Raw genomic sequence first — 20,994 nt, 5'->3', positions numbered from 1 at the left:
CATAACATAATCCTGCCCCTTATTATAACCCTAGCTCTAAAATTAGTGTACTCAGTCTTGTCACTAGGGGTGAAATCAGTGATGTCATTTGAGATGTCAAAAGTGATGTCATCAGTATTGTCACTGACCATGTCGCATGTGAAGTAATATGTGAGGTCATAAGCAATGCATTGCGGGGGTGTAAGTTATAGTTAGCCCAGGTAATTATAACTTCTGAATTTCAATGTTTTTGTACAGGTAAAATCTGAGTCCTTTAACCTTTGTTTTTTTTCTTTTTAAATATTTTTATTCAACATTTTTTACAACATTTATTCCCCTAAATCCTCCCCCCCCTGCACAGGACATGAAAAAAAGCAAAAAATACAATCAAGTTTCGATTTTCTAGGACATTTCTATATCACAGCTTACAATATTTCGGCCTAGCAAATTATAATGGGTAACCAAGAGCATCGATCAAAACAGCTGGAAAAGAAAAAAACGTGAAGGAGGATCAAATAAACATAGCCCCATGGATACAGCGTAGTTAATATTCCTGATTTACATTACGAACCCACCTGGAAACCCTATGGAAGTTCTGTGTTTCCTGCCACCCTATTCTTCCAGTCTGTTATTGGTTTCCAGATCTGAAGACCATGGGATCTACCCTTCTTCCCTTTTCTGGCATATAGCGCTTTTTCCATGTTGTATATATACAAAAGCCTGGCCAACCATTGCTGCATAGTGGGGGGGGGGGCTTATCTCGCCATGCCGAAGCTATGCATAGACGAAATACGGCCATGGCTACAAACTTAAAGTTCTCCAACTGTGGTTGCTCTCCAGTCCCATCTAATCCCATTAATATTACTTCGGGTGTCATCATTAATTTACAATTCAGCGATCTATCCAGAAACCCTTCGGTTTCTTTTATCAGAGGAACCAGGTTGGGGCATTCACCAAACATGTGCACTATGTCTCCCTCCTGGCTATCACATCTTGGGCATGTTATTCCTTGTGTGCCCCCCCACTGTGCAATTCTGGCTGGGCAGTAGTATAGCTTGTACAGGGTTTTATAGTGCTGGGCTTGCAGTGAAGAAGAGTGGAGAACCTCCTGTCCCATCTGTAATGACTTCTCAAAGATCCCCTCCGTAATCCCTAACGCATCCACCCATTTTGCTTCGAATTTACCCAAGTCATCTCCCCTGTGTGCTATAAGTTCGGCATAGAACCTTTTTATCGTGCAGCCGTGTCCCCCTTTTATTAATTGTAGTATTATATTGTCTCCAAATCCTAAAGGTCCTCCTCTCTTTCCAGCCAATATGCTTCTTGTCTGTAAATACTTAAAAAACGTCCTTGTACTGACCCCAAATTTTCTCTGTATCTCTGAGAATTGGCGCACTCCTTGCGGGCCTATCAAATGCCCCATTCTTTTCACTCCTAACCATCCCCATTCCTTGAAAACAGTATCAGCAAAGATCTCTGGGGGTAATGTGGGGTCGTTCCCTAACCTAGTATATGCATGATATCTACCCAGTCCAAAACTCTTTTTAAACGCCTTCCACATCTTATAAGCTGCCCCCCAGAGTCTTGAATCTGGTCCTCTTAAAGTAGCTCGGTTCAGTGTATCTCAGGAACACATTCTGTGCCTCCTCACCTAGAATCAAACCGAAAATCTCTAACGAGCCGGTGTAAAATTCTACTTCCATCTCCGCCCCACCGATAAGGCCCGTTATTTGCTGCAGCACTGCTGCCCAGTAATAGAGTCTCAGATCCGGTAGTGCCCACTCCCCCTCTCTCTTGGTAATGCCATACATTTTAGTGCCCTTCTTGTTTTACCCTGTGACCAAATAAACCGGTTTATTATGAGCTGTATTCTACTAAACAAAAGTGGGCTAAAAAATAAAGGGATAGTTCTAAATATATATCGAAATTTCGGGAGAAATTCATTTTGATAAAATTTACCCTGCCAACTATGGACATGTGCAGATTATGTACCCTATCCAAATCCCTCTTCGCTTTCGCGATGATAGGAGAAATATTTAAGTCCACCAAATTGCCCAGGTCAGCAGTGATAGTTATTCCTAAGTAAACCCCCTCAGCCACCACCCGTGAATCTGTGCATGTTGCGTATGTATTCTTTATAATTTGTGTCTTAGTTTTATTTAGTGCGTACCCCGCAACCCGCCCAAATTGCTCCGTCTCCTGCTCTATTTTACTGATAGCCTCTGCCGGTGAGGGTGTGATAATCGCGATATCATCTGCATATGCTAGTACCTTAATCGGTCCCATTTTAGTATCTAGCGGCCTAATTCGATCATTTAGCTCCAATTTCTTGATTAATGGGTCTATGTAATGTGCAAAGAGCAGGGGTGAGCACGGGCACCCCTGTCGTGTGCCCAGTGTAATTCTAAATGGGATAGTGCGGTCTGCATTCACCCTTACACACGCCGTTGGTCCTGCATATAATGATTGTATCGATTTTATAAATCCTTCTCCGATTCTCCCTTTCCTTAGCACTGCCCACAGAAACTCCCACGCCCTTCGGTCGAAGGCCTTTTCGGTGTCCAATAACATAGCTGCCATTGGTTTCTCCTCCGCCCCTCGTACGTCAAATAGCGTGATCATCTTTCTGACGTGAAGTGTCGTTCCTCTATGTGGAATAAATCCATGCTGGTTAATACTTACTAGTTGCACTATTACCCTAGCAAGTCTGTTCGCTAATGTTTTAGAGAAGATTTTTAGGTCAGCATTAATCAGTGTAATTGGGCGGTATGGCCCAGGCTCTGCAGGGGGTTTTCCTTTTTTAAGGATTACAACAATATCTGCCCCTGCCCAGCTGGCTGGTATAGAATGCCCTGCCTGTGCCTCCCTAAGTGTCCTGACTAGTTCTAAGAGGAGTGATGCAGAAAACACTTTGTAAAATTCCCCGGGTATCAGGTCCGGCCCGGCAGCCTTGCCGGACGGCAGACTGAGCATAGCCTCCTTAATTTCTTCTGCCTCTAAACAAGTCTCGAGAGAGTCCCTGTCTACCTCCTGTAGGACTGTACTTGGTAGATCTTGCAGGTACCTCTGAATATCGGCAGGATCCCTGTCCTGCTCCTCCTCATAAAGCTTGCTATAAAACTCCCTAAAGGTCTCGAGGATACCTTCCCTATCTGAAACCATATTGCCCCACTATCTCTTATCTCTTTAATTTCACCTTTTGGCATCCTCTGTCTCGTGCGTGTAGCGAGTGTCCGCTCTACCCTTTCACTGTATTCATAACATTGCTCTCTCTTACCATTGTATATTTTGGCTGATTTTATTGCCATACTCTCTTCTGCATCCGCTTTAGCCACCATGGTCTCCATTAGATATTGTTCCAGCTCCCGCCCCTCTGTAATGGCCTGTTCAAGTCTCTGCTCTGCTTTTAACAGGTCGCTGTTTACCTGGTCTACCTTAGCTTTCTCCTTTTTCTGATTGGCTAGGCTAAAGCTCAGTGTTTCACCTCGCACCTCGGCTTTAAAAGTATCCAAATCATTTCCTGAATTAGTGCTCCCTCTGTTGATATCCCAGAAGCCCTTTATCCAAGCGTGCATGTGTGTAATATAGTCTATATCCGTCAGAAGTTCCCTTTCAAATGTCCATGATTTAGCCTGTCTTTTAGGCTCACTATCCGTTATTGTCAATAATAGGGGATTGTGATCAGACAAAATACGTGGTAGCCTTGCTATAGTGAGGGTATTTGAAAGTAACCCTTGTTTTTTCTCAGTGAATTTAAAGATTTTTTAATTCTAACTCAAACTAGAACATCCCTGTTGTTTTTACAGTGAATTTTACTTTTTTTTAAAAATTCTATTTCCTAACTAAACTGTCCCTGTGACCTTTGGTTTTTCAGTAAATTTCAACGTTTTGTTAAAATTGTTATTTCCTAACTGTAACCCGTAACCTTTGAGAATGGGTGTATGAGTGCCTGTATTGGTAGCTGAGTGGGTGTGTGAGTGTCTGTATGGGTCGCTGAGTGGGTGTGTGAGTGGGTTTGTGGGTGTGTGAGTGCCTGTTTTGGGTTGTGAGTGAGTGTGTGAGTGACTGTATGGGTGTGTACATGGCTGTGTAAGTTGGTGTAGGAGTGCCTGTGTGGATCTGTGAGTTGGTACTTGAGTGTCTGAGTGGGTCTGTGAGTCAGTGCTTGAGTGTCTGAATGGGACTGTGAGTGAGTGCATAAGTCTTTTGGGGGTATGTTATTGGGTGTGTGAGTCTCTGAGTGGGGGTGTGAATGTGTGCGCGAGTCTCTAGTCTTTGAGTGGGTGCATGAGTGTCTGAGTAGGTCTGTCAGCGGTTGCAGGAGAGTCTGACTGGATCTGTGAGTGTGTGCATGAATCTTTGCATGGGTCTGTGAGTGGGCACATGCATGTATGAATGCCTCATGCTGCTCAGTCTGCTCATTTCTGATCTCTATTTCGCCACGTTTTGGGTATCAAAGACCTTTATTTTATTTGACCTCTTCCTGCTCCTTACTGATCTCTATTTTGCCTCTTTCTGCCCATTTTTTACCTTTATTTTGCCTCTTTCTGCTCGTTTCTGATCTTTATTTTTCATTTTTCTGCTCCTTGATGACCTATAGTTTGCCTCTTTCTGCTCGTTGCTGATCTTTAGATTGCCTATTTCTTTTCATTACTGACCTTTATTCTGCTTCTTTCTGCTCCCTTCTGACCATTATTTTGCCTCTTTCTTCTGGTTTCTCACCTTCATTTTGCCTCTTTCTCCTCTTTTCCCTGCCGCCATCCCACCTCCTGCAGTAGCCAACATTGCTCTCACAGACAGGGAGCTGCTAAACGTACAGTTCCCTGTCTGTGAGAGCAATAGGTTTAGTCTCTTTCCCTGCCATCTTGACAGCACTTGTCAGAGCTGCTGACGTTGAAACTGGGGAAACAGGTTTGAGTCACTATATCGGCTCAACATCCTGTGATTCTGGGCAAATCACTTACCAAAAAATGAATGTATCCTTGCATAATGTAACTGGTGCTCATGTAAAGTGTTCCAATACCTTGGGTTGTGTTCGCGCTATATTAAACTGGAAGCGAAAAAATATATACTTTCAGTGAAAAAAAAATGCGGTCATAAGCACTGCATAGTGCGCCAAAGACAAGCCCGTCTGCGCCCGTCCTCACCAGCCGGGACCCGGGGCCCAAACCCCTGCCTTTTGCAATAGCGCTAGCTTAAAGTTCTCCTCCATCCAGTTACTTAATCTTCGCACTAACTCCCGTCCTACAAGTGCTTGCCTCGAGGTAGAGGATAACTCCCCCGCCTGTCTGGGCTGCAATTTCACATTTAACACATGCCTTGATGAACCAGGTAAGGCTATTAAGCCTGACACTACAGTCCACCAGCATGTGCAACATGCTATGACACTGAAGCTAACCCTTTTTAATAACTTTTCCTTTTTTAATATTAATTGTCGCTCCCTCCCCAAACATCAGGCAGATAATTTTGATCTCCTATTGGACTTACAACCGGACGCCATATTCCTAACTGAGACATGGCTTAACAGTTGCTCTGGACCTAACTACGCCATCATTAGGAAGGACAGAGAAGCTAGTGTGGGAGGTGGGATCGCTATTATCTTTAAAAATACGTTTTGCTGTAAATTCGAAGAACTATTGATTCCCGATTGTGAAGCTGCTGTTTTTAAACTTACTTTGACTCCGCACTTTACTTTTTCTGGGATGCTGGTGTGTCGCCCCCCAGGCCCTGCTGGCTCATGGGCAACAAACTTTCCTGATTTTGTTTCCTCTCTGCTACTTCATTCAGCCAATTTTTCAATTATAGGTGACCTTAACCTCCATTTGGAGGATTCTAACATTGCCAGCACTCTTGTTTCTGATTTGGCAGCTATGAATATTTTACTCCATAATAGTGGGCCCACACACAAAGCAGGTCATCTTCTTGACCCCATTTTTTCTAACTTATCTCCTCTACACTGTTTAGCTGCCGTTCTGTTGTGCTGGACTGATCACTTCTTAGTAGGATTCAGTCTTGAAACCCCCCGTCTCGCACATGCAAATAGTAACATCATTGTCAAACCCTCTAGGAACTGGAAGAAGCTTGACATTACCAAGTTTAACTCATTGTTGTCCATCAATGCTCCTACCTTCCATAATAATGTTGCCTCCGATCTGGTAGCGCTTCAAGTCTGGATTCAATCAGCCCTTGATACCTGTCTCCCTATCTCTGTCAGGAAGTTTAATAACCACCGCCCCCGCCCCCTGGTTCTCCGACGAACTAAAGAAGGAGAAAACTCAATGTAAAAACTGGGAGCGTCGTTAGCAAAAGAATTATGCATCCGAAGCCAAATTTGCCTACCTTACTAGCAAACGGGCCTACCATTCCCTTTGTAGGGCTGCACGTGCCAACTATGTTTCTACATCTATTATACAGGCCAATAACTGTCCTAAAATCTTATTTAACATGGTCAAGGATTTATCTGGCTCAACTGTTATGCAACCACCTCCCAGCCTTAATGCAATACAATGTGAGGATCTTGCTTAATTCTTTGTAAATAAAGTGAAAACTATTTACTCTACGCTGGCTAGCACAGCCCCTGCTTCCTCTCCCTTACCCACTGCGCCCGCCGATTGTCCTGTCTTGGCGCCCGAAAATCACACTGACCTGACAAATGTGATCACCCTTGACTCCTGGCCACTCTTGGACATGGTAGCACTCACACAACATCTCAGTCGAATTAAATCGGGTCCCCCTGTGATTTACTTCCCATTGCGGTTTGACGACAAATTGACCCACCCTCTCTTAACCACGTTCTTCAATTGCTTAACACATCCCTAACGACTTCCACCGTTCCCTTAGATTGGAAACATGCAATGGTTGTCCCACTGTTAAAAAAGGCTAACGCTGATCCTGCCCTTCCTTCTTACTTTTGTCTAATTTCACTTCTTCCTGCTCTCTCAAAGATTCTTGAGAGACACATTAATGGGCATTTGTCCAAGTTTATTGAAACAAATGGGATTTTGCATCCCTCCCAGTGCGGCTTCAGGACCGGTTACTCTACCGAGTCCACCCTGCTTGGGGTTACAGAAGTGCTCCGACACAACATCGACGTGAGCAACACCATGGTATTGGTACTTCTTGACCTGAGTGTGGCCTTTGATACGGTCTCTCATACCGTACCCATAAAGGCCCTCCAACTCTCTGGTGTCACTGGGACAGCCTTGAACTGGCTTAGCTCATTCCTCGCCAATCGCACCTCACAGGTCTTCTCATCCACCTCTAAATCCAAGCCTCACCTTTTACCCTATGGGGTCCCCCAGGGTTCGATTCTCAGCCCCCTGCTGTTCAGCATTTATATCAGACCGCTGGCAACTTTGGTTGAGGAATCTGGGTTGTCGCTTTTTTCATACGCTGATGACACCCAGATCCTCTTCTCTCTCTCAGCTGACAAAACTTCCGCGCCCTCGGCACTTAGATCTGGCCTCAGTAAAGTCATGGCTTGGATGAACGCCAATTTTTTAAAAACTTAATGGTGATAAAACAGAGGTCCTGATCCTGGATAAGGACCGAGGTCTCTGGGGCCCTCATCATTGGCTGCCAGAAATGGGTACGCTCCCACAACCCTCTACTCAGGTGCGCAACCTTGGTTTCATTGTGGACGATTCTCTTTCTATGTGGCAACAGGTTACCAAGGTTGCTGCCACCTGCTTTACCATTCTGAAATGGTTGAGGAAGATCGTATGGATGCTTCCATCCTATGCCCAGCGCACCGTGGTCCAAGCCTTGGTTACTTCTAGGCTGGACTATGGGAATATTCTCTACTGGCTTCCTGTGGAGAAATGGATTAAGTTCAAGACCCTTACTTACATGTTCTGTATCAAGCATGCTAAGTCCCCCCGCTATGTGCAACAACTAGCCTGCCCCTATGTTCCCTCTCGTACTCTCAGATCCTCCACCCAAGAGAAATTCCGAGTTCTGAAAGTTAGACTTTCTCGTATGGGAGGGCGCTCCTTTTCCTATCGTGGCCCCATTTTGTGGAATGCTCTCCCATTGCCCCTCCGCACACAACCTGACCTTCTGTCTTTCCGCAGATCCCTTAAAACATGGCTTTTCAGCCAATAGACCTCTCCTTCCTCTGCTGTTCCTTGTTTGGCGCCGGGAAACCCTTGGGGGTAGCTGTGCGCTGGTATACAAATTTAAATAAATAAATAAATAAAATGGTGGGAGCGCAAGTTATAGTTAGCTCTGCTAACTTTAGCTGGTAAATTTCTGTATTTTTTAGTTCAAAACATTAATGTTGTCACTGACAATTTCATCTAACTATAACCCTATTTTAACCTTTGTTTTTTGCCAGTGAATTTCTAAGGGTTTTTTTAAGCAGATCTTTTTATCACACCTAACTATAAATAGTAACCTTTGTTTTTTGTTTGCAAATTTCTATATTTTCTTTTTACGTAAAGTAATATTTGAATACCATACGTAAATCCAACCCTACGACGCACACAGCCTTCACCCATGAACGGCAGGAATTTGGCTGGAGGGGGCCAAACCTCCACATACAGCTAACCCGCTGCTGTGCATGGCCTTTTCCTGTGTGTAGTGGGGGGGGTTTGCCACAAGGCCTGTCACGGTCCAGGCCCAGTGACTAACTCTATAAATGCAGCCAAACCTACACTACACACGTCCTTCGGTCATGCAGGGTGGCAGGTTACCCAGGGTCATAATCAGTTCGGTGTAGGGGGCCACGTGGCCCCACTCCACTTTTTAAAAACAAGACCCAGTGGGAAGGGATCAGGCCCTGTGGCCAATCACCTGCATGCAACCACTTCGGCCGTTCGCAGTGACAGTTTGGCCCATTCCCCAGCGCCCCTTATATTTTAAAAGGGGTGGGTGCGTGGTCCTCCTCCCAGAGCCTTGTTAGGCCTAAACGACCCCACCCCCCAGGGCCTTTTATTTTAATAAAAGGGGAAGGGCCACGTGGTCCCCCTCCCAAAACCTTGTTTGGCCCTGCAGATCCATTCCCCAGGGCCATTCATTTAAATAAAGGTGGGGGTATCACACAGACCCCCTCCCTGCCTGAGTCATGTTAGGCCATGGGAATTCCATTGCCCAGGGTCACTCATTTAAATAAAGGAGAGGGGGACTGCGCAGACCCTCTCCGCAAGCCTTTTTATTCCCTGGGGGAGACCATCCCCAGGGCCACTCAAATAAAGGGGAAGGGGGCCACGCAGTCTCTCTCCCCTAGCCTTGTTAGGCCTTCAGGACCCCATTACCCATGGCCACTAATTTCAATAAAGGTGAGGGGCCACATGGCCCCCTCCTTGAGCCGTTATTTGCCCAAGGGACCTTACCATAAAGGTGGGTGCCCCGGTGTGCACCCAGGGCACTCACCATATTCTTGTTGGGAGCCGCAAGGCCCCCACGGTACCAGCCTGCTCCCCATATGGAACCAACATTACTCCTGCCCACAGGGAGCAGCTACTAATGCTGCTCCCTGTGGGCAGCAGCAATATTTAGATCTGTTTCCCTGCCTGTATCAATGTGGGCAGGGAAACAGATTAAAATTCTGCTCCCACAGGCCAGGTGCATTTTAAAAGAGCCTGCCCACTGGGAGTGGATTAAGAGTTTGTTCCTGCTTGTCGAACGTTTTGAAAATATACCACCAGTTAGTAGTAAACACGGCTTTCCCTGCCCGCGTAAGTGTGGGCAGGGAAAATGCTCTGTCCTGAGGTGGGCTCCCTGGGGCATAGTATGTGAGCCAGAACCAGGGGATATGGTCCCCGGGGCCATAAATGACTCAGGAACAGAGACGCATGGCTCCCCTCCTATAAAGTAATCAGCCCCTGGGGAGGGCTCCCAAGGGCTTTTAATGGGAAATGGGACCGCGCAGCCACCCTGCCCATATAAACTAATTTCAGGGACCTCTGGAGGCTCGGGATGGGGGGCCACATAGCCTCCTCCTGTTTATGAATACAACCATGGGGCAAAATCTCAGTGAATCAGGCCTGGCTGCCATTTTTATTTTTTCCCCAATCCAGAGGGACTTCCAATAAATTGTTCCATTTCTTGACGAGTTATGTTTTTGCTTTTGGTCCCTGGGGGTGGGGTCCCTCAGGGTCCTCCCCGTGGGGCCTAGGAGGTCAGGGTATCCCTACCTGCCCCCTTTGCACCATTTTCCTTTTTTTTATTTCAGGACATGGAACTAAGTCCCTGTGTCCTGTAATGGCTGTCAGCAACATTTTTATCATGTTGTCAGCCTATCAGAGCACTCAATGCTGTGGGGTGGGGGGTCTAACTCCCACAGAAGTGAGATAGGCCAAGGTAAAGAATGCTCCATGCGAGCCCCTTAAGCCGCTTAGGGACCCAACTGTCCAGATATCCAATTATTTTTTACCTTTAATGTCTCAAAAGCTACTGAACAGATTTACACCATATCACAAAAAGCACAATCTGCATTCCAAGATCTAGGGTCCTGCCAAATTTGGTGAAATTCCGTTTAGCAGTTATATATATTATATTTATATTACCACTTACGAGTATATGGAGCCTGGGTTTGCCGAGTGGGCAGGGGAAATAAAGTTGGGACCTCCACTTAGTCTGAGAAAGGACTATTGTTACACCAGAGCCTTCATAGGCACAAGTAAATACAATTGAAACCAGAGAAGAGGGGAGCAAATCCTTATTATTGCAAGTACCTACTTTTACAGAGATCCTCCCCCAAAAGATGGATTTTTTTCCTGGGATGTGGCGGGATTGAGGTCCAAAGTGAATGATGTGGTATGGGGGAACTTTTTAGATTGCTTCCATATCTGTTTCTTTCAGGAGACATGGGCCCTACAGCTGGTTTATAGAATGGACTGCTTGATTTACATCATAGCCGCTTTGCCTTCACCAGTGGGGCGTCCTTCAGGTGGGCTAACAATCTGGATTTAACAACCCTGAAATGTAATGTTACAAAGCTACTGACTTATGATATTGCAGCACCTAGTGGAGATTACGCTCTTTTGCTGTTTAATATCTCTAATAGGTTTTCAATGCAAAACCATGATTTACCCACTTTACTTATTTTCGATGAGTACCTGGAACAGCCAACACCACAGGCCATTTCATTTTGGCAGGTGACCTAAACATGACATTTGAACCCCTGAATGTAATGCAACATTTGACAGATATGGAAGTGATTGAGCGCCCTGATAGAGACCACAATGCTTTGCCACGAGATATGGCACACATGCCCTTCTTTTCTTTAGTAGCCCTTGTGATGGACTGGAATGCCAATTGTAGTCAGTAATGACATGAGAAACATAAAATAGCCTGCAATTGAAAGTAAAGAGGCTATTTTATCCCATATAGGTATGCTTCTGTCATGCACACATTATTTGGAATTAATAACCTGGAGCAAGATACACAAACTGTTGAATGCATGTTTACAAAATGAACAGGAACGATTAAGACGTTTTTCCCCAAAGAGGGAAAGAAGAACGTAATAAATTCCAATGGGGTTCCATGGTATGATCAACAATGTAAGGTGGCTAGGCAAGGGCTGATGGCTTTCATTAAGGGGGGCATTAGGGACACCATAGCTGAGGAAAGACAAATATATAAATCAGCCCAATTAAAAGGTAATAAGAACTGGTAAGAGAAGCTGTCGTGTGATCCTGCTAAGGCTGCACTAATGAAGGCAAGTCGTTCTGGCACTGGATAAGCAAAGGGACTCCACACCAGGTTAGGGAGGAAGACTTCCACATTCAGCCACAAACACTAGTCAATCACTTCAGCCTTCGATGCACAAAAGAGGGTGAAATGTTGGAGGTTAAAGTACCAACAGCTATGATGACTATTGGCAGAGGTGGGAAAGAAGGGGTCAATAACAAGATTATCTTTATTTTAAATGAGACATTGAGGGCACTTCATAGCTTAAAAAAGGTAAAGCCCCTGGTTTTCGCAAAATACCAGGAGGCCTCTGAACCACTTATCTGGGGGTATATTTTAAATTGTTTTTTTTAATGCCATAGCTAAATAGGTAGATATACCAGTTACATGGAATGATGCCGAAGTGGTACCAATTTATAAGAAGGGGGACCAGGGCAACTTTCAGGCCAGTAAGCTTGATTGATTATTCTCAAAAGTTATTTTGCAGACAGCTGCTGATGAGGTCCAAACATGGATGAAAGACGAGCAGGTGTTATCCCCTCCCCAGGTGGGCTTCAGTGCCAATATAAGTACTGCTGCTCAAGTTTTTCAATTTCTACATATACTGTTGAAATGTATGGTCTTAAGAAACAGAACCAATATGTAGTGTTCGTAGATCTATGTGTAGCTTTTGATCTTATACCCAGAGAGAAACTATGGGCAGCAATTGATGACTTGAGGATGCTGATCAATTTTTTATATTTTATAAAGCAGCTCCAAAGTGATAACAATGCCCAGTTGAGGTGGGAAAGGAATGGCGAACTAACTAACGCATCAGTGTAAAAAGAGGAGTCCCGCAAGGATGTGTATTAGCTCTATTAATGGGCTCATCAAGACATTATTTGATTGCAATGACAACCCACCAAACTGGCAGACCTTAGTGTACCAGCTTTGCTCTTCGCAGATGACATGCTACTGACATCAAAGACACCCATGAGGCGGCAACATTTACTTAACCAGTTTGTAGTGGCTTGCAAAAGGGATGGCCTGGCGATTAATGTGTCTAAAATAAAGTTTATGACTTTTAATCCACTCAGGACATTCACAAGCGGAGTTAAGTTATGGACAACTTACCTAGATCAAGTAAATTACTTTGAATATTTAGAAGTAAGACTTGCTGAAACACTTGCAATGGCTCCCCAGGTAACTAAGAGTCAGTTGGCTCTACAACATGCAGGTTCAACTATAGTAAAACAGTTAAAAACTCTAACTATAGTCTAACTACACCAGCACTGGATATTTACCGCACAAGAGGTCTGTGTGCAGTGCATTATGGAGCAGAAATCTGGAGCTTAAACTACAAGGGGGATTTTAGAGAGTAGAAAATAACTGTATGAGATCAGTACTCATGTTAACTCAGAGCACCCCTTTGACACAAATGCATTTAGACCTTGGCCTTAAAGTGCACGTGGCAGCTTTTAATTCACTGGCCCAATTGCTTAGGGTTTGAACTAACAATTTCCCAATACCGCTGAGACAATCGTGTAGGAAAGTACAATTATTAGTTAAAATGGGGCGCCTACCTTGGGTCAAGTATGTCAAAACTTGGTTGTCTAGGTTAGGAATGACTGAATTTTGGGATAAGCCCAAGCAAATCACAAAGAACACTCTGGAATGTCGAAAGGGCAGATTTTGGAAAAATATATGTGACAGATGGCCGCACAGAAACAACGCTGTTGTGATAACACTGAGGTTTCTAGATTATAAGGGCACTAAGAAGTTTGAATCATTCTTGGATAGAATTGAGCCACCTAAAGCCAGATCCATTTTTCTAGAATTTATGTGCGGGAATCTGCCAGTAAACAAATTCTGTAGTAGATGAAGGGATTATCACACGCAGCTATAATTCCCTGCTTGTGGAGTGGGCACTGAAACTGACATGGATAATTCCAATTTACGGCACCCTATATCACATAGGAGGGATGCAATCAGGACATTGAAAAGTGACAACATTAAGTGGTTAGTTTTTCGAGATGTCATCTGTATGCCTGGAGATTGCGATGTAACATAATGAAGCAGGATACAAGACTTAGGGCCATATTACCCCCTTGCACATGTGAATTACAGACCAATCTCCCTCCTCCCCTCACTGGCTAAAGTGATTGAGAAGCACGTGCACCTCTCTATTTCCACCTTTATAGAGAGTAATAACATTCTGCACGACTCTCAGTCGGGCTTCCGTGCTAATTATAGCACGGAGACGGCTCTCCTTGAAATCACTGATGCCATTCGAGAGATACTGGATGGAGGGGGAAAAGCCATCTTGGTCTTGCTGGACTTGTCGGCGGCGTTCGACACCGTGCCCCATGCCGGTCTCCTTGTAAGACTCTGGGAGATAGGCTTTCGTGGGACGGTGTTGAATTGGTTTAAGTCCTTTCTGACCAACCGCCGGCAAGTGGTCTGGGCACCTCCGTTCTCCGCCGAAATGCCACCGCTTGACGTGGGGGTTCCTCAGGGTTCTATCCTGAGCCCCACCCTGTTTAATATCTATATGGCCCCTCTTGCGGCGGTGGCGGAGTCTTTTGGTGCCCAGATCTTATCCTACGCGGATGACACCCAGCTTCTTTTTTCATGTGGCAAGGGGGAAAATTTCGACAGCGGGCGGATTCAGGAATGCCTCGAAGCCGTTTTTAAGTGGTTTCAGGGACACAGTTTGAAGTGCAACTCGGACAAGTCCGAGCTGCTTTTCTTTGGCTGTCCGCCCGATCCGGGCTGGAAGTCATGGTGGCCTGGTGACATGTCACCACCCAACACTGCATCAGTAAAGGCGAAAAATCTGGGCTTCCTGTGTGATGTCGACCACTCCCTTAGACCCCAGATCATCGGGCTGACAGGGAAATGTTTCGGCATCCTTAAAATGCTAAGGAAGTTCCTCCCTTTACTATCCCTCCAGCACAAAAAAATCACTGTGCAGGCCCTGATAGGGTCACGTCTTGACTACGTGAACGCTCTTTATCTGGGCCTCCCTAAATATCTGATGGCCCGTTTGCAGGTGGTGCAAAATGCGGCGGCCAGAGCCATTTTTGGACTCCCGCGAAGGGCGCGGGCTTCGGAGCTTCTAGAGCAACTTCATTGGCTTCCGATCGCCAAGAGAGTCACTTTCAAGATTCTGACTCTGGCTTTCAAGGCACTTCATCGTATTGGCCAAAACTATCTTTGTAAACGGATCGCCTTCTATGTCCCTAGAAGAACTCTCAGGTCTGCCTATGAGGCCAAAGCCATGGTTCCTTCCATCAGGCGCACTCGAATCGGAGGTCGCTCCTTTCGTTACCTTGCACCGCGCTGCTGGAACGATCTCCCTCGATCTTTAGATTGGCTACCAACTTGCTAGCCTTCAGAAAGGAGCTAAAGACCTGGCTTTTCACCCGGTAAATCCCGTCCCGTCGTGGAGCACTGTTATGCTGTAAACATTTCCTTGTTTCTCTCTTCGCCAAAGCGCCGGGACACTCCGTGGAGTAGCCGCGCGCTATAGAAGAGCCAATTTAACATAACATAACATAACATAACATGTATCAACATCCTGATTTGCGATTCTCAAATAGCGATTTATAAGAAATCGCTATTTGAGAATTGCAAATAGGGATGTATATAAAAAAATCGCAATTTTTTAGCGATTTCTTAATATTCCTTAATTGCAATTAGCAAATTGCGATTCACAATTAAGGAATTCTTTCCCATTCATTTCTATGGGCCAGGAGGCCAATAGGAATGAATGGGAAGTTATTCTCAATTTGCGATTCGCAATTTGAGAATCGCAAATTGAGAATAATTTCAAGGGTGCAAGGGTGTCAAAAGGACACCCTGATGCACCCCTGAAATAAGCATGGGTGCACATGTGGCACACATACATGCCCTAATGCCCTTTAAAAAATGCAAAAAAGTGCTTTTTTCAAAGAAATCGCAAATTACCACCAACTTAAATGCAATCGCAAAATAAGGAATCACAAATTTTTGGATTCCTTACTTTGCTTTAATACATACCATTTGGCAAAATTGCATTCACAAACGCCGAAATTCTGCGAATTTACGCGTTTGCTAATGCAATTTTGCTTGATACATATGGCCCTTAGACATGTATATTAAGTAGGGCTCCCGGTTTTATGCTATTTATTTTTTTAACATTTCCATCTGTATTTATCAATATTTTCTTTTTAGCCACCTTATTGGTACTTATCCATAGTTATTCTGCGTTTTGAGAATAGAAGTGGTGATATTTCGTATATTTCCACATTTATTTGACATGCAATCAAACTTTGGTGACTCATTCCGCTTTCTCACTCCCCATGCTGCCAATATGTACAGCTATTGGACTGAAATTAATTCATCTTGGCATGGAGAGTCATTCAAAACAAGCCAAATTATCTATATTTTTCCACTTCTAAAAATAAATACAGGCAGGAAACACAATGTTTTCTTTATGTATTTATCAGTAAAAATCTGAAAAAAGGAAACCGGGAACCCTAATACTTAGGAAAGTTTTAAGGTACATTTTAGCTGGGAGGAACCCTTAGGAGTGAGGTCCTTCGAAAATAATCATACTTTTTGGCACTTTATTGTAAAATGCACTTTATTGCTCAAAGCACTTTAAGTGAATCAATTATGTTGTTCTAGTTCTATATAAGTGTCACATTTGAATGTATTCTGCTGTGCCTACGAACTTGTGTGTTGTATAAAACTCTGGCACTTATGAGTGATAACAGATTTTAAACAACGTTGTTTTTAAATGGTTGTACTTATCTTAATAATCAAAATTTTATATTACGAATGCCAAGGGCCATTGCTTCAGGGTAAGCTGCTCGGTGTTAACAGTATTCCCAGGATTTACCTGCTCTGCTCGTTGACATTTTAATGTGAAGCCCTTTTTGATTCTAGTTGCAAATGCATTTTAAATTTAGGGCTATGTTTTTAGGAATTTGAATTGTTTATTAACAATGTGCATGCTTTTATGGTTTATTTCTAAACCAAATGAACTATATACAAAGTGTACTATGCTATATTTTATTACCATTTATACGTTTTTGAATCTTGACTCAACAGACGGAGCCTTGATTAGTTCATCATGTCCTTCCCCTCCCTCTTCAGTGGAAATAGATAGCATTATAGACTGCACATTTGCACGTCACATTGGAGAGCCCTCCTGACCTTCAGGGGGCTCGTTTGCACGTGTAAAGATGTTGTTGCTGACAACCTGGAAAGCAATACCAGTATTTCTCTCATGTCAAATGTTGCTGTTCTTTGGTAATAAACTCAAATTTGACCTCTACACAGTAATAATAAATGTGTGACTATGAATTGGTTAGTACTGTTAGTCTAAATAACGTGTTATTGGGCCACATTAGTTTTCAACCTCTTTAAGGTGATTGCTGGCAGCTCTGCCTGTGGATCAGGGGTCTTGCCTTCATGTAGGAATTCGTATCCACTGAATCTTGGGATGCTGGTCCCTTCTTCATTTTAGCCATTAATATTATAATTCTGTTCTTTCAACAAATAACCAGAAATAATTAGGTTGTATGTCATTGTTTGATTGAAATGGTTCGTCTTGATCTTCCTATAAAAAGAAGCCAACAGCAGTGCTGGGGGTCCAACTGAGGTTCTCTTTCTGCTCAAAGACATTGGAGTTAGGATTGCTCAACTGGGAGAGAACTAGCAGCTGTACAGCAAGCTCTTTGGATATTTTAACCTTCACAGAGTGGTCTCTGCGCTACTGACCCAGACTGACAACATGGCCTACATGTAATATTTTAGTGTTGCAAAATCCACTGCGGCTACCTGTTTCAGAATCTTGAAGATTGGACAGTGGTTGTCCTTCTCGGATGACCCCATCCAGTTTCCTTGATCAGGATTACTTATTCAGATTTGTTGATCACTCTTTTTTGCCCAAGATTGTTCTTGTTTTCTGACAAAGCCAATGAGGAGCAAGAGGATGTTGGACGTGACCCTCTCTGCAGGATCATCTCCAAACTTTTTACCTTCACCCTCCTTTTTTCTGAACCCATTTTTCTTGGCCTTTAGGACTCTGCACACTTTACAACTGCTAACCAGTCCTTAACCATGGTAGAATTAGCTTACACACCATCTGGATGTACCCAGGGCCTGTAAATTAAATGCTACTGTTGGGCCTGCAGAACCTTTTGTGCAACCCACCTAAGTAGCCCTTTAAAGATGTATAAGGCCTGCCAGTGCAGCTTGTGTGTGCAGCTTTAAGTTTAACTGCCATTCAACAGGCTTAAATAGTCCTTGTTAATACATTTAAGTTACCCCAAGTGTATTGCCCGAAACAGCCCAGGGTGCAGGGTGTTTAAAAGGTTCACTATGTCCTTTTAAGTTTTACAAGTCTTGGGAGTGCAACACACTTGCATTTGTTTTTCTCTACTGCAAGACCTATAACTCCCAACGGATAACATTGGGTTACCTTATTATATTTAATCAATGATAACTTTCAATTTGAAGCAAGTAGGAAAGTTGAGTTTGGTATCTATGGAATTGTAATTTAAAATTCTCATTCATTGTAAAATTGGACTTGAAGTCTGAATTCTGAAAATTACACTTTATAGAAAGTTGTTCTAACCATTTGGCGCCTGCAGCCTTCATCTCGGATCCTATGACTAGGTGTAGGTAGCAATTGGTCTTTGTCTATTGCTCCCAGGCATTGAGACCAAGGGGGGAGAGGTGTTGGGGGAACTCTAGAAGCTTCTCTTACTTCAAACCTGGGACCAGGTATAAATATTAGGCCATTAGACCCAAATCTTCAGTGCATATCTGAACCTGTGGAAGACTCAGAAGAAGGACTACTAGGCTGCTCTATTGCAAGAAGTACTGATACTCTGCTGCCTACTACTTTGCTGCACGAGAAAGAAGGACTGGACCTGCAATTGAGCCCAGGACCACCAGAGTGGCTCCAAGGTCTAGTTGGCTGACCTCCTTATCTAAACCTCAGGAACAGAAAGGTTCCAACTCCCTTGTACCCAGCACCTGACTCTGTCAGAGTTGTGACCTCCAAGTGATGCTACCCCAGTTCTGGGCCCCTGGAAGTGGGCTTGAAGGTGCCCTGCCAACATAGTTTTGCTCCAAGCAGAACAGACTCAGCACAACACATCACAGCCTCACATTGGAACCACTGCTGCACGATGCATACTTGAAGCAGGACTCTCCAGCACTTCGAAACCGCTGCTGCATGATGCATCTTCAGCGCATGACCTCCAATCGTGATTCCACAGCTCCTTGGAATCGCCACTGCACCACGCATCCTTAACACAGGAAATCATATCGCAGCCTTGCACCTCCGCTGAACCAATTCTGCCTGATGCATCCTCGATGCAGTGTCTCTAAGCTGTTGCTGAGAAATGCATCCTCGACACAGGACCTTGCAAAACTACGCAGCCCAGATTTGAGGTACTTTGATCAGCGGACCTAACTTGATCCCTATATCCTGCCAGTGCTCCATTGTGGTCAGTCTGAACCTGTTACTTTGTCCAGGCCGGCGCAATCAGATAACCAAAGTTCGCGGTATGCCATTTGAAGCACTATTTTTACTTAAACTTTTACAATTTGTATAACTCCGTGTTTACTTATTGGATTTTTGTTGTTTTTATGTAACATAATTTATTACACTTTACTGTATTTTCCTAAATTGGTGTGGGATTTTTCTTGTGTCGTGTTTTCACTTTAAAACTGTTTGAAGTGCTGCATGAATGTGTTTCACCATGACAAGAATTGTTGTTGCTGCTTGAGTGTTTGCACCCCATCAATCAGTATCCAATTTCCTACAGCCAATTCTTGCACTAATTCCACCTTCTGTGAGTTATCCAGCCCTGCATACTCTCCAGATACTCCAGTTGACAGTTTGGCTCTTTTGAAGGCAGGTACTTCAGTGATTAAGTTAACAAATTCGTTTTCAAGGGTCAGAAAACGTAATAAGATTCCGCCTTATAACCACTATTGAGCACCTTACCTGAATGATGTATAATAAAGTATTACACCCTCGAGCCTGTGAAGGAGCTAACCCCCAGATGCATCAAGCATCCATTTTGTGATTCCTTATTAGCGAAAAATAAGGAATCGCTAATAAGGAATAGCAAAATGCTATGCAAGAAGAACTCGCTCAAAAAATAGCGATTTCTTAAAATTCCTTAATTGTGACTCGCAAATTGTGAGTCGCAATTAAGGAAAACCTCCCTATTTATTCCTATGGGCCTAGAGGCCCATAGGAATGAATGGGAAGACATTCTCAATTTGCGAATCGCAATTAGCGAATCGTAAATTGAGAATGCGATTTCAAGGGTGCAGGGGTGTCCAAAGGACACCCTGTTGCACCCCTGAAATTGATCTCTGCACATATGTTGCGCACACACATGCCCTTAGCGCAACATGAAACTTTGAAAAATGCACAAAAGTGCATTTTTCAAAGTTTTTGCAAATTACCATGAAGTTGAACTTCATGGTAATTTGCTACTCCTATTAGCGAAATTGCTAATTTTTTTACTTTGATGCATTGCATTTAAGGAATCTCAATTTGAGATTCCTTAGTCTTAGTCCTAGAGTTTTGCATTGCTTCCACAAAGAATTGTCTGTTGCTATTCTCAATGTTTAGTGGTCAGCCACTAGGACTTTAAAATAACCTGAAGAATGTTTGAAGAACTTGAGGCATCCAGCTCTGACTCTGTTTAAAGGCTGGTCTCATTCCCAAATCTCCAATGCCTTTCTTTGATGTTGCTTTTGTTCTTCAAGCATTACAGTTTTCTTCATTTAAGCCTTTGGAAGAAATTATCTTGAAATGTCTTTCTCTCACACTGGTTTTCTCACACCTATCAACTCTGTCAAACATCTGGGAGAATTAAAGTCATTACTTTGAGTCCCCTCATACCTCAGGTTGTTACCTGATGCAGTAGCTCTCAGGCTAGGCCCAGTGGTGTAACAAAGGCCCCCCAGCCCCACGTAGCGGGGGCCCCCTCAGCACATAACCCTGGTGTGATAGCTCCTGACTAATGGACCGTCAATGTTGTTTGCAGAGGGACTCCCTCAAGTTTTGTTACGCTATTGGTTGGGCCCTACTATTTAAAAGAATAATCCATCTGATCAGAAACACGGACAGGAGATCTTTCTTCCCTCTGTTTTTCCAGTTCCAGTTTCAGAGGGTGATCTTTAGGTACCTTAGCAGGGTAGCTGACTTTGCCACTGTTATTCCTTCTTTATCAGTTTATGGTTTAACAGGAAGGGTCTTCTCCTACCACGTGTCAGGTCTGTTATATCAATAGCATTTTCTGCAGAGCAATCTACTTCTTCTCCTTGTATTCAGTGGAGATCCATAAGGGGGCTGTTTACCTTTAAGTCCAAATTCCGTGG

General features: G+C 43.9%; 1 protein-coding gene across 1 annotated transcript in view; it reads left to right on the top strand.

The window, feature by feature from the left end:
* MYO18B (myosin XVIIIB) overlaps positions 1-20,994 on the top strand; it is a 1,710,199-nt gene that overhangs the window by 723,673 nt on the left and 965,532 nt on the right. The gene's annotated exons all lie outside the window — the stretch shown is intronic.

Source organism: Lissotriton helveticus, chromosome 11, assembly GCF_964261635.1.
Source record: "Lissotriton helveticus chromosome 11, aLisHel1.1, whole genome shotgun sequence".
In the NCBI taxonomy this organism is placed as follows: Eukaryota; Metazoa; Chordata; class Amphibia; order Caudata; family Salamandridae; genus Lissotriton; species Lissotriton helveticus.
Note: the sequence above shows the minus strand (reverse complement) of the source record. Positions and strands in the feature narration are given on the sequence as shown.